A 15,985-nucleotide genomic window follows, 5' to 3' on the forward strand; every position below is an offset into this window, starting at 1 on the left:
ATAATTTTCATGTAAGAGATTATCTGAGTAAGATAATCAGGTAGAATTAATTTAAAAATATAATGTGATTGAGGAGATTAAATTACGCGAAAAAAATTGTGTAAAGGACGTAATTTTTCTAAATTAAGAAACGTGGAAAATTAGATTCTGTAGGTTGCAAAACACGTATGAATATATATGCATGTAAATATATGTAAATATATATAGCATGCAGAAACGTATTTTAATAAATTTAGGATTATTCTAAATAGAAGCAAAAAACATAATAAATGACAAGGAAGGTGATAACAATCTTTCAAATTGATGATAAACTATGATGCCATTTGGGCAATATCTAGTTATTTCTTCATAGGATATAAATTGAAGGCTATGTCTGGATCAATTTCTAAAATAATGTAAATTTTATTCAAAACATCTTTGAATCTGTTCAATTTTATTGATTACTTCGTTGCGTTCAAAAATTCTGATCGATGTGTGTTGTTATTGTATGCTTACATTTGATAACCATTTTATTAGAATTTAAAATTTGCGAACAAAAATTGATAAAACGAATAATGTTGTGAGTAGGATGAAGCAACAAAATTAGAGAAAAATATTGAAAAAAACTTTAAGTTTTCGAGTTACATACACTAATTTTCAAATAATAGTAAAAATAGTAGTAGTTCAAATATATAGTGTATTATTAATATTTATACATAAGTATTAAAAAAATATAATTAATATTATATTAAAAATTAAGATTAAGCCTTGTATTTTTGTGTGTATTCCATTTAAGTTTTTTGTATTTAATTGAATCTAAAGTTTGGCCAACTTTTTCGAAATTTACTTCACTGTGTGCGACGATTGCATTATATGAGTTAGAGCCACGGATTTATATTACTTTCGATGTCGGCGTTTTCAAGATTTATTATTCGATTAGATAGTACGTGCAGCTAATATCGAGACAAGATACTATTGAATACATAGTGTCCTATGTCAATTTCGAAATTGTGTTTACATTTATTTACGTAATTAATATTCATGTTTATATGTTATAAATTATTAATTGTTTAACCGTTCCATTCTTGCAAAACAAGAAAAATCGAACTGCATGTCGCAAAATATCATTAACACATTCGAATGTATATTGCGTATCTTTTTGGGCTTTGAATAATTAGTTCCGGTTTTTTATGTGAATAGTTTTTCATTCATCACGAGCTATTGAATGCAACCTTCTTGCCGATGTGGAAAGCGAGATAGCAGATTGACAATGTATGTAGCAAGCTTTTCATCTTCAGAGACCGATCCATTTCTCTGAAAGTGCTAAACTATTGAAAAGACCTAAAATAATAATAATGTATATAAAATTGGGCTAAAAAGAGAATATTTTTAGCTTTTAGTACAATGTGTGCACAATACTCAAAGTATACTTCTCAATTCTAGATTAGACCTTTTTAAGACGAATCTAGTATTAAAATTAGATTTGTCGCGAAACGCCAAGCGATTGTTTACGCGAAATTCTGACAAAAAGCAATATCCGTAAACGATACCGCAGTAGCAGCCTAATGAAGTTCGAAGCTTTTAGAACTTTCGAAATGACAAAGCCATTGACTATCGACTTCAATGAGATTAAACATGATCAGAATAAAAATATCTGCTGAAAGGGAAAAGCAGGAAGAAATGTGCTGTGAAGTGAATAGCTGAACTAATTATGTCTTAAGAGATATAACAATTAAAGAACAACAGAAATTCAACTAGCCGCATAGCACCGCATCAGTTAGTTAAAAATATAAAACGAGAATATAAAAACGTCAATACCAATGGAATAAAAAATTAATCAACGCTATATCTGTTTTGTAAAAAAGAAAAAAATAATACCAAGTTATTTTTAAATAACTTGGCTTCTTAACAATTTTACTTTTAGCAATTTAGGGGTCATTATTATGCGAAGACCAATTACATTTAGTAAAAAACGTAAATAAATCGAATGCCATATTGACCGCGTGTTGATACGCTAAATTTCGGAATTGTTTAAACCTGACACGTACATGTGTATACGAATGCAACTGCAGTATACGATTGTGACATTTGTATACGATGCGCGCACGAGAGCCAAAAAGCGGGCGCGCGCGATGAAATGAGATTGCACGTATTTATTGCCCGCGCCATGCTGTTCTATGGAAGTGTCCGATATTTTACTACGAATATTGTTGTCAGCCGTGACGCTTTCTTCCCCTTCTTTTTTTGTAGAAAGTTCAACTGTAAGACGCGATTCATAATTCGCGATCTATCGAGCAGCATTATCGGTCAGAGATTGAAGCGCGCAGCGATCCTGCTCTAGATTCGCGTACCCCTGCGCGAATTTATAAATTTTGCATTTTTGTTTTGCCTACGGATGTAATCGCGTCCATAGATAATTTCTTCTCTCGTGAGAGATGAAAATGCGGGGAAATTTATCGTAGATACGCAATCAGTTTTCAGATAAAAGAGAGGAAGGGAAACGCGAGAAAATGTCATCAGTCGAGATACGAATCCAGGTTTAATCGGTACAAAGACACCACTTCTTGCCTTGAAGCTCTCTATTGGGTGCTGTCCGTTTAGCAACGCAAGTCGGCACAAGCGACATTCTGTCTTTTTTTTTCAACATTCACATGAAAGATAAAATGACGCTTGTGTCAATTTGTGTTGCTAAATGGAAAGCACACATTATTATGAAAGAAAGCAGATCATTGTGCGCAGAGTACAAATTTATTCGCGGATTTACTAAACTTTAACGAGCATTGTAAAGATAAAAAGTCAGAGCTAGAGGAAAAGAGAGAAGACGCGAATATTCGCACCTTCCGTTTCCCGTTAAGCATTTCCGTTAAAACAGTCATTTTTGATGTGGGAAATATTATGTATACAAAATTTAATGTATAAATACACATACGAGAATTGGAGGAGCGACCTAAAAGAAGGCTGACAGAAAAATAAAAGGGCGATAAAAGAAAGCTGAGATTTTTAACTGCTGCGAAAGGATAGTACTTATATATAAATCGAGAGAAACAAGGAAGCGCCAGTCGAAGCAAGAGTAGAATTACAATCGATCGTTTTGTGCCATTACAAACTCATGAAAATGCCGATTATTCTAGTTCAAATCCTTGTTCAATTACACGTCATCGCGAGGAGAAAATCCGACTCGGAGAGACGGACAAACGAGAAATTTTTAGAACGAGCTAACGATGATGACGTCATCATCGTCATCATCGTCGATACTTAATAGATTTCGATAGACTTTGTTAATTTTTTCTTATTTTCATAACAGCAATTTGTGCGTAAAGGGTTTTGCTTGAAATAGATACAGACAAATGTAGCAGGCATGGACATAGACTGTGAACATGTGCACAGATTATCGTATATCGTATATATGCAAGTCATAACATATACCGTAAAAAAAAGTTTAATCAATGTAGGTCAAAAAATTAACCTTGGGTTCATGTGATTATTTTTACATAATTGATTTTTTCATTCATCTTGCATACGAAAATATTAAGGTATGACAATCGAAAAATGAATATATTTGGATGTATTTATATATCCGAAATGTTATTCGCATATTTCTGACAATAAGAAACGAAATATCTCAACATATTTATTTTTCTAGTCACCTTATGTAAATATTTTTGTATGTAAATATGAAGTGAAATCGATTTGTGCAAAAAAACATGTAATAGTTCCACGCAAATATGTGTGCAACAAGTCATCACAACCAAAATAGAGAAACCTGTTCCTACCTCTGACGTTAGAATTTCTTGACCTACGTTGATTAAATATTTTTCATTTAGCTTAGTAGACTATCTGTTTTCTAAGTCCTACATTTTTTAACATTTTGTATGTGTGTATATATGTATATATACACACACACACACACATACGTGTATTATATTTATCTGTAAGAAAGGTTGGCGGGGTTTTGTTTCATTTGCATTACTATAAATGCAAATTTACTTTTAATATCTTGCTTTTACTTCTGATTCTCTTATTATAATTTTCTATATATTTATGTATATGTATATACACTATATAATTACATAAGACGTAATTATATACATACGATTATGTAATGTATATACATTATATAATTACATAAGATGTATACACTATATACATATATACATATGAAGGAGTGTATATATATATATATATATATATATATATATATATATATATGTATATTTACATGCGTACATACATACATAATATATATACATTTTTTTTTTAACATGGGATCCCGGCTTAATAACCCCGCCATCTCTTTTTAACCCTTTCGCCAGATCAATCCCTACATTGTCATAGTCCATTGAACATAGTCCGCAATAGTCATCTCGAATAATACCACCAATTACAGTATTGCAATAGCTTTTAGAGACAATCGCGTGCGTAAATTGTATAACGCGCCCGGCCGGCGCTTTCAATTGACATCTCGGTAAAATTATCGCAATTGTTACGCAAGAGCACTCGCTAATTTTCCGCCGACGTAGTTTCATATATGAAATTGTTTGAAAGACTCATGATTGCTCGGTTTTTTTTTAACGACTTTATAAAATCCTCGAGAGATATACTGTTGTAAAAATCGATCCTCCTAAAAGCATGACGATTAGGAATATGTAAATCTTATCAAACCTATTCTAACACAAAAATATTACTTAATTACTAATAATATTTACGTTGTGCTATATTTACAGATCGTTAAATATTTATTAAAGAATCTGTGGAAACGTTCGTGAGAAGGGGTTGAAATTATTTCAAATGCGTTAATTAATTCGGTCATAATGCAAATTGAAATGTTTAATCAATTCAGAAACAATTTCAGCTATCTTACCCACTAAATGTAGCAGTGAATTCCGAATGCATGAAGGATATGACACATGTCAATGAAGCCTGGTTTATAGATTTAACACCTGGTTTAGAATAATTGACTGCGTTTTCAACTTTAGATATTGAGGAATTAGGATTTCTCGCACTCGATACGATTTTCCCGGAATAAAATTTTAATTCAATCTCTCCGTAGTATTCCGATTTTATCGAACAATGGCATATTTAATTCAATGGCTATACAAATAGCTGATACTTTTTATAGTTGTAGCTTTTGAGGATCGATCGTTCCCAAAGAGACGCCATATACAGAAATGTTCCTGCCGCGTTCCTCTGCGCCGTCCCTTTTCAATCTCTTCTAGGGAGTTAACGGTGGACTGTCGCGGTGTTTTCGCGTTATATACGTGAATAAGGAAGATAAGGGCGAACGTAGTTAATGCACGGCGGGAAACGACGGGCGATATCGATAACGACCGGGGCCGCGCGCGCGCGCGCGAGGTTGCCGCCGATAATAACGCGCGAGTTGGAAGCTCGTAAAGACCTCCCAAATCGGCCGAATGCTCTCGCGAATGGTTCGCTTCGTGATTATAAAAGCGGATTAACGACGCCGTAAACGCAGTGAGCCTTTCATGAACTGTCTGGACGCCGGCGTCGCCGTCGTTCGTTCGGGCGAGTTGTGCGTCCGCTCCTCTCCCTTTGGCCGCGAGATGCAAATGCGCAGCTGTAGCAAATAATTCTCGTTGCGGTGACATTCGGAATTTGCGAGCGAGCGTCACCGCCGACAATCGAACGGATGCGAAAAACTCTTGGTTCATGTCCTTCGTAAATTTTTGAATATCAGTTCGATCGAGTTCAGCTCGTTTTTACGAAAGTTGCGGCATAAATGCTAATATAATCTTTCTGCAAATAATTGCGAAACTGTAAAAGCTTTCGCAAAGAACGCGCAATAACGTTTTTGTGTGTACTTCGCACTAACTTTAATCCGCATTTCATAAATAATTACGAAAAAGTTATGTATGAAAATATAAAGTTAATAATGGGTATACCTTGTTTCTTCTTTGCATATGTATCATTAAATTTTCGGCTGCAAACATCATAAAGTGTGCTCGACTAACACGTGATGACGTGCATTTCTATGTTTAAACACGTTAGATCTACAAGATTATGACGCGAAATTTATCTCTCGAGTTTAATATGGAAAGTGAAATGTGGAAAACTGTAACGATGAATTATATTAACGATAAACTGAATTAAAACGATATTGCGCAATTGCGAAGATATTCGAGATGTCCTCGCGTAACGGGATGAGCAATCACTTTATTCTTCGCCGCTTCGTTCATTGTACTCGCTTCGACGTTCTTTTCTTTTTCTAAACGATAAAAGACGGAGCACGTCGATGAGGGCACAAAGATGATCAGTGCATAATCAGTCATTGCTATCTTCATGCAGCCGGTACAGCTTGCCACCTGCCTGCATTGTCATCAGAAGGTTTGCTTGTTGACGAGAGAAGTTCGAATAAATTATTGGGGTTTTTTTTTTTTAAATGAACTTGATGAATTTACGATCGAATCTCCGAGTACGAGCCTGATGTCGTTGCTGCGTTATGCGTTGCAGACAATTGCAGGATAGGGCAAAGAATGCATACGAGCGCACGGCCGGGAACAATCCGCCGTCTCAGGTACTTAATAATCGACACGATTTAATGATGCATTATGTGTAAATGTAATAACAAACTCAGGAAATCTGAAGCAGCCAGGCCGTGATACTATACTTATATAGACTACTACTACTACTACTACACTACTACTACTACTACTACTACTACTACTATTACCGCGGGTGTGATCCTTACGTTAATCCGACTTAGGCGATTTGCGCCTGACAGCTTACACTGTTTTGTTTCGTTTGTTCGTTTGTTTCTTGTTTGTTATAAGATTTTACACTGGCAAGTGACGAAACATTTGTACATTGTATGCTTCGGCGCGCGTGTAAATCCGTTTTCGATTATCTTTATTTCATTGAGAAATGCAACAGAAAGTTGTATTGTTTCTAATAAAGAAAAATTAATGAAATATTATTTTAAGCGTTATTAATTTGCTGTGTGTAACGACGCATTAAATTTGTTTTTAAACATATTTTTAAAATTTATTTTTTTATTTGTCGAAAAATTTATACTTCTCACGAAAAGTAACAATATTTTATGCAATTTAAGTTTGTATTTTATGATTATTTGTTTATAATAAAATTTACTTTCTTGTTTCGAACACGCAAAAAAGTGTTTTAATTTCTGAACGAGTGTAAATAACCAATGTTAACGTCCATGTTAAAAAACGAAATTTATTTCTATGATACCCTTTTTACGTTGAGAGATTAGTCGAAACGAATTTTTGCGTGCGCATTTATTGACAAGAAAGAAATAATTGTGAAATCACCATAGCTACCTCCATGTTATTAATATCAATCTTTTTCACGCGTTATTACTCATGCTCACATACATGGCATATATTATTTTATAAAAATTCGCGCATGTCAACTGCGAATTGACGTCTTCTCTGTGTGGAAATAAAAAAAAAATATATATATATATTATATATTATATACATATATTATGTATACACGATATTTTACACATAGTCATGCGCGGGGTAATGTAGCTTCCAGGATTTAAGTTAAGAGATTGCCTCCTTGCATAGAACAGTCGAGCGAGCGTAAATAATAATAATAATAATTAAACGAACAAACAGATTATACAGTCATTAGATAATAATAATGAATAATAAGAATCAACATAAAGGAGATGTGCGCAAATGAAATCGTTATTTTTTGAACATCAATTTGAAATAATTAAATTATAAGTTCATATAAGTTCTTCATAAGTTTTTGCGATTAGTTCACGCGGATTTTCTTTCTTAGAAAATTATGTGATAATTCGATCATATATACAATAGAACATTATACTAAAAATGTACTTTACTACAAGGAACAAGAGAAAAACAGTTTATCTACTTAATTTTTTTGCTTAGAATATAAATAATTACTTTAATTATTTGTGGTTTATGTATTTGCTATTTATCATTTGTGCTCTGTTACATTTTATGTAACTGTCATAAATTATATAAACACTGCTATCAAACAAATGATCTCTTCGTATTTTGCACGTGTGTTGCAATTTGTGCATCATTTATCATCAATATAATTTTTATTAACTACTAATAGTAGATGTTATATTGTATTCGTTTCTGGTCATATAATCCTTCGGCATTATGTACGTAAAATTATATCAATGCTAATAATGGCAATTATCTCATAGCTTTCTAGAATTAAAGAAACTTTTTAGTTATGAGTTAACACGTGCGAATGATCAAAGTATCGCTCGCATTTTTTAACAGTCACAGTATCAATCGCGTATCACGAAAGAAGAAGTAAAAACGAACTACCTCAACCCCATGAAAAGTTTATTATGAGAAGCCTATATGTGCTACTGGACAAAACGATAGATAAGATTTTTCCTATGCATCTTCGATTGAAAACTTTCCGCTTTTCAATTATTTTCTATGTATATGTCTGTCATATTTTGAAATTTAAATTTAATTGGCCCGACATAAAATTCTAATAAATGGAATAGAAATTTTTTATTTGCGACACATTGTCTAAATTGATTATTTCTACATTATTTTATATTAATCAAATATAAAATAATGACGCCATAGAATTATTAGAATTAATAATAAATAGTTTTTTACTTGATAATTTACTTCAAATTTTATTTATTATCTCTATAAAAATCTTACATTTCCCGATGCTTTATCATTCTGTCCGGTTGTATATATCTACATGCACACTCACGCGCTACCGTGTGCGTGTGTATGTATCTCGTTCCGAGATGTATGACGATACACTGCCAAACATCGCCGCTCGACTGCTCTATGATTGACAGTGAATTCCAAAATCGCAATGCAATATGTTGTACTTACAGCCGTTCTTACAGGTCGTGACAACGGTTAGTGATTTTTAAACTCTGAACAATGTAGAACGAAGAAATCGCGTGAATGTGTCGACGAAAAGAGAGAGAAAGAGAACAATAGAAGGAACAAAGAGAGGGAGAATGTGAGAGAGGGTAAAATTGCAAAAATGAGCGTGCGAATGAGTAAAAATACTTTACACGCCCGGATGGCAATCATGACGTTAATATATATTATATCTAATATATATAGATACATATAGAGTACATATACATACATTAGAAAGTAAGAAAAAAACCGCAAAGAACATACACCTATACCTTTACGTGATATTTTATGACCTACGCAACTAATCAGGGACATGTTGTATAATCATATGACATAGAGCATATATAAGCAGTGAATCTTTCTAGTAAACAGAGGCCAACACTTCCTAACTTATTCTGTGACTTGTGTTTGGTATAAGAATTCTATTGTGGAAAATAATAAGCGTGCAATCTCGACGTACTCGGTGTCACGACGATCTCTCTAATAATAACTTTTCGCAACTTTACCCATTTAACGTTAAACAAAACGCAAATTAATATTTTGTAACTGCAGCGATTCTAACATTTGAATTACGAAATGCAGACAAATGTCGGAATTTAAATCGCGAATATTTCTTACCATCGTGCACGTATAACGGATCAGGAGGAGCTAAATCGAAACGGAAAACCCAAAGAGTAGAATGAAAGCGCACACAATTCTGTCACAAAGCCTTCAAGAACAGCGTCAGAGATATTATTAAAGCAATAAGCACTAGAATCTATATTTTCCCTGTGCGTTTTCATCGTCGTATACGCAATGAGTGATCACGAAGTTATTCAACCGTAACAATTCAGAGCAGACATTACCTCTTTTTCTTTTATTTTTTTCTTTTCTCGCAAAATGGACGTTACATCCTGTCGTGACTTTATTTTAGAGATTCCATTCGCTCTAGCTTCCCCTATTTGTACCGTTATATACCGTTGCCGAAACTTGTCGAATTATCTTCAAGCGTATTTTCGAACTTTAGCAAAATCTTATGTGCCCCCTTGATTTTTTTTTGGCCCTTGTCATTTACTACGATTAGACTCTATCGAACTATCGTAAAACATTATTGACTTGCTTCACTATCGTTATCGGCGACTAAGTAGATACGTAAGAAGTGAAAAACTTAGCACGGAAAGTTGCTGCGATCTTTCTTTGGAGTACTTGTCCGGGTGTAATCCAACAATCTCCATCATCGTTATATCGCTAACTACCATTTTAAAAGCCATCTTTTTTTTAGTAACGTCATTTTTATTAGAGAGTATTTTCATTAATAATTCATTAGTTTATTCATTCGTTTAATACATCTATGTTTCCTTCTCTTTAATACCGTCGTTTAAGTATTAATAATCGGTCATTACTATTATGCGTTCTTCTCATTCTGTTTCTTTTTTTAATTTTTTTTCTTTTCTATCAGCTTCGATAAATGTAAGGAAGTGCGTCTGTCTCGCAGATAGAAGGAAAACGTCGCTGAGATGTTATTAACGCGCGTATTGGTTCGGAAAAACGGGTTTTTCTTTCTCTACTGTTCTTTTTTTTTTCTTTTTTTCCGACATTTCGATATCGACTTTTCGCCGCGGCATTCCTACCTCACCGAGACAGACGTAATTGTTAGGTCTACTGTACACGAACGTGCCAGTACATACATACATACAATATGTATATCCTTGATCACTCCGGAATTTCCACTCTCCATTAGCGTTCAAGTTATTTGTAAATATCGTATGCTATTTAAGTTAAACAATTCTCCGGAGTTTTCTGTGCCTATAATTATATTTTGATGCATCTCATTGTTCTCGTTATCAATTAGTTTAAGTTTTAGCTTTATTAGCGTGTAAGCTTTTATGTTGAATTACTTGCCAATATGTGAATCAAAATAAATATGTTAGAAAAGAAAATATAATAACAGTGTCCATTTATGTTTTGCATGTTTATTTTATTTCCTTTCTGTTCGCGCTTTGTATATACAGCCGCTTTCAGTTTCCAGATTCGCGTAAAATCGTAATAAAATTTTTGGGAAAGAATCTATTTGTAACGGGAAGTGCAATACGTGGGAAATTTGTTTTATTTAAACGCGTAATTTATTTTTGCAAATATAACAATAACCGAAGTTTATGGGGATGTGTAAAATTTATGTATAAAATGTAATAATAAATGAAAATGATCGGTTACTTATTTTACTGTTCCTTTTAAAAAATCCTTTTTTCTATTATATTTTACATTATATTTAGAATGTTTTCAAAAATCATTTCATTTAATTCATTAATGATTGTTTCCATTTCGCACTCTTTGTGTACGTCGAGATTCACAATTCTCTTCATATTTAATGTAATCAGGGATTCACCGAAATCATGCGGAAGTCGATTAAAGTACAAAATTAACCGTAAATAGTTTATAACATGCGTAGCAACAGGAAGAAAAGAGTACTTGAAAAATGCTCGTACGAAAAGCACTCAAAAAATTGTTCTATCCGTAGAGAGCTGTCATGGACATATTTCGAGATTTGATACTGAATGATTAAAGGAAATTTTCTGAGGAAGTAGGAAAAAGGGTGAGATCGAGTTGGACATCATTAGAGACGAGAGCAGATCTCCAGCTTGCTGAGTCTGCTAGTTTTCAGAGATACGATTAAATTTAAGCGATTGCGATTAGTCGATGAACGAGAGGCGCCATCAACGCATTTTCGTCGTTAGAAATTTATCGATGCCACGGCGTCAAGAGACAAACACGTTCGAAGGGCGAATTGCTCGAAGGGCAATTTTACTTCGTCGCATAGTATGAATAATAATGTATACTGTAAAATACTTTATGTTTAAAGAAAAGGAAAAATATATAGAGCGTGTATTCCATAATTTTAGTTACACATAGGTAGATATCTTACGTAATGTTATTAATCACGTTCAACGTGTGTTGAGTTAATCGCGGATTAACCAACGTAAATGGAAAACGGAACTGGCGCGTGCAAAATTAAGGTTCATATTACACATAGCCATTTTTTATGAATGATTAATTAGCAGCAACGCGCGTATTTCCACATTAATAAACCGATAAACCTAAATACTATCGAAATATATTCACCAATATTCGGAATAAATATTAAAATTGACTAATAAAAAAATCATGTAACACCCCAAAAAATTTTTGTGAACTGAATACTTTTATAATTTTCTAAAATACAATATCTTGTAATTTTTTTCTTATTAATTCTTATTGCGTGCAGATTTTTGTTCAATGGCTGATCAGTAATCTTCAACGTGAATCTATTTATCGCGTGGCGAGGAATACGCTTCGGAGATCTCGGAGCGACCGACGCCGCGCCGCGTAAGAGAAAAGCTCGGCTTTAATACGGATGCGCGCGACGTTTTCATCGATTCGACGTCGCGTATTTCACGTACAGCGCGAGCAAGCATTTCTTTGGTAGTAACGAATCATCCTGTATTGCCGCCGCGTCGACGCGGGTAAAGCCGCGTACAAATGACAGCAATTTCTCCCATTGACGCAAAGACCTGTACGCTTGTCTCTATTTTTTTTTTATGACAGAGGCAACTAATTAGTCGGCTTTGTTCCGAGATAAATGCTACCACTGATCAATGAAATTCTGTAACGTGCCTTTCTTTTGTATGTCGCCATTCTCCGTAATCGTCATAAGATTTAGGAGCTCGTGCGTTGCGTTGCTCGGTGCCTTCTTGCGGCCTGTTTGTACGCAAATTGCACCATGTATTCGTCCAAGCATTTTACTCGCCGGTGAAAGCTCCGTGTGCGATCACATGTTAAGATTCCATATCTAATATTTATATTGAATATTAAAAGGGCATTTTTATTTTTATTGAACGACGTTAACTGCCTGCTAAATCGATATCTTCATCTGCCTTTTTGGAACACGACTTCTAAATACATTTGAGTATTTATAACATTAACTAAAAAGTATTAATGTAATAATAATATTTGTTACATCACCGATATTACTAGGCAATTATATTAACTTTTTCTATTGCAGTTTAAAACTGATATACGAATTTATAAGATTTTTTTACTATTTTCAAGATTTTACAATTTTCTAAAGAAATTGTAGCTTGTAAAACAAAATTGTGACTCGAATTCTCTTAGGTTCTATCACATCTGGGTAGCAGAAATGATTATTTAAAAAATCTGGTATTTTTAAAATTATGTATAGTTATAAGGTACTTGCAGGTAAAATTGATAGAACGGCGCATATAATTGGATATTTGAGTGAATGGACGAACAAGGTACATCAGGCGATCACAGTTCCTATTTTGCCCCCTTGCATACGTTAAATAATGGGCACTACGTATACATATAGAAATGAATATGCAAAGAAAGATGTATAACTATATTTAGCTGTTAAGCGCCGACGAGTATACAATAAATCTAGATTGATATATCATATTGTAAACGAAAATAGTATACGTATAGTAAACTGTATATGTATACACGTGTATTCTGTATGACGTAGACGAGCAATTAAATAGCGAGATGAAGTTCATTTTTTATAAAGAAGCATCGCACGATACGAATGATTTTGTGAGGTTCTTGATGAAGATCTGCCTCTTCATCATCGAGCGAACGTGTGCTATCTAAAATGTAATTTTCATCATTTCGTTGTACATCCTTTTGGATATATTATAAATTTAATTGTTTCTTAACCTCTCTTTCGTTACCGTTGTTATTTTTATAAAATAAGTTGTATCCGCTAATGCAGCGTTTTAAATAAAACTTTGTATATATGCATACGAGTTATATTGTAGAAAAAAAGACATAATAATAAAATTCATAGAATGTCCATTGCAAAGGCTTTGTGTAATTATTGTCTTCGTCATTTTAATACTAGTAAATTAAAAATAAATAATAGAATAATTTTGATTATATTATTACAATTGTACTATTTATTAAGTCAAAGTTAACGATTATTTTAATGCATTATTTTATTCCTGCCTTTAATAAATATACATTTTTTGATAAATAAGTAATTTAATTATAGTTTAATTTTTATTGTCAATAATTAATTACCGACAGAGCTAATGCTCTGTCGACAAACTAGCAAACAGAAGGATTGCTTGCAGTCAACATCAAAATTTCATATCTGCTGAAGTTAAAAATAATGTATAAAGTATTATGTGTAATGAAACAAATTTTATTTTTACACTTATATTGTTTTGTTTTTTGTTACATTTAATAAAATAATATATTACTGCATAATAATTTGTCTTTAGTACCATTTGTCGGCACATATCTGTTTAACTTGTAGAAGATAAATTACTAACTGTTGATGTGAAAGAAGTAATGGTATTAAATAAAAAAAATACTTTTATTCTCCATTGATAAATCTTGCAATTAATATTCTACCGATTTTGCAATCAAATTTCAAAATATTTTCAAAAATTGTCAACGATATATTTGGAATGAAATACTCTGAAGATAAAGTGTGAGTCCAGTGTTACATAAATTCAATTATTAAATAAAACATTTGTCACCAAGTTTTATATTAATATTAAAATATTATTTTTTTTATTATTGTTAAAAAATTTCCACTATAATAAGAAGAAAAATAACAACGATATAGGACGCTTAAAACAAAATTTATATACAAAAAAAATTATCGTGAGACATGAGTAATCATAATTTATGCACTTTTTACAACTTTTGTTTCACCAATAATAGTCACTCGTAAACAGGTCTTGTCTTTCTAGCCACAGTACATCACGTAAATGCAAATTTTAGCCTACTTATTTAAACCCTCTGCATTGAGAGAACAAATCACATTCGTGACACACGATTTAACAACACCATGTGCTAGTAATGTAGAATGAATTTTTTTCACAATCAAATTGTGATTTCATGGAGTCGTATTATTTGTCTTTTACAGACGATTTTCTAGTTCTTTATCCTCTACATACTATTTAATTTATATATAAAACTCATATTTAAAATTTAAAAGCAAAAAATTGGTATTTGCATCGATGGTTGAGTTAATCACAAAGATTTTATTTTAACAAATATGTTGTTTATTTGTAATATACAGTAAAGGTAATATCTCTCTCTCTTTCTCTCTCTCCTCTACAGATTTATCCGCGTTTATGCAAAACACGAAATAACATTTCGAACTGTCTTGATATTTGCGTCACTGATTTTATCATACGATGTCGCGAAGGCGATCGACTTTGCAAATTTATTCCGGTAAGGAACGCGATTTTCCAGCTGGCCGAGTTATAATTTGTTTTCTTACGCACGACTTCGCCGTTGAGCTATCGCGAATAACGAAGAGCCGTTATGAAGTTACCCATTTAGGACTAGGCGCGACGGGCTCCTTTTGTGACGCGCACACAAAGCGAAATGCGCGACACTCTTTAGCGACGGTGTACTCATAAAAAAAGTACAGGAAATGCACACACATTTCCACTTTAGCATACTTGTTAACGAATATAAGTAGAGCCATAACACGTCCTTTCGGTCGTGTGCTAATACGTGAACAAATGACGGACATTTGAAGAAAACTTGGGAAGGAAACTATTGAGCAACTATTGAATTTGTTCCGAGAGTTTGTTGCGTAAAGTTAATGAAGTGGAAATTGGTACAATTGAAAAAAGAAATCCGGTGAATGAGAGTTAGAATAGATAGAGAAGCCCTCTTGATTTTACCGTACAAAGTACGTGATAAAATCAAACTGTTAAACTAAACTCAAGTTTATAAGTGAAGTGCTCAATGCAACGCCGAGCGTTAAGGAGGAAGAAAGTATACACACAACTTACTGGCTTGAGTCAGTAAAATTAACTTCATTATACCAAATATAAATAACGGACGTTATTTGTTATATTGACTGGTCGGGAGAGACACGGGCAAGAGGGGAGTGCATTTTCGGATCGACACAATGGTTCGTTATTCGTACCCATCAGGTTTGCTTTGAGCTGGCGGCGCATCGTCAATACGCGGCCATTAGCGAACACGTGTGTACATATATGCATTGTAGTTACCTGGTCGATGCATCTTTACGTACCGCTTGTATTGTGAAAGTGTCCATTAAGCGCGCGTAATATAGTGGGGAGATTTTCGAGAGGTCGATATTTATTATCGCGAGGCCCCTCTCGCACAAAATCTGCAGATGC

This window comes from Wasmannia auropunctata, unplaced genomic scaffold (genome assembly GCF_000956235.1).
Source record: "Wasmannia auropunctata unplaced genomic scaffold, wasmannia.A_1.0 LD336000.1, whole genome shotgun sequence".
Classification (NCBI taxonomy): Eukaryota; Metazoa; Arthropoda; class Insecta; order Hymenoptera; family Formicidae; genus Wasmannia; species Wasmannia auropunctata.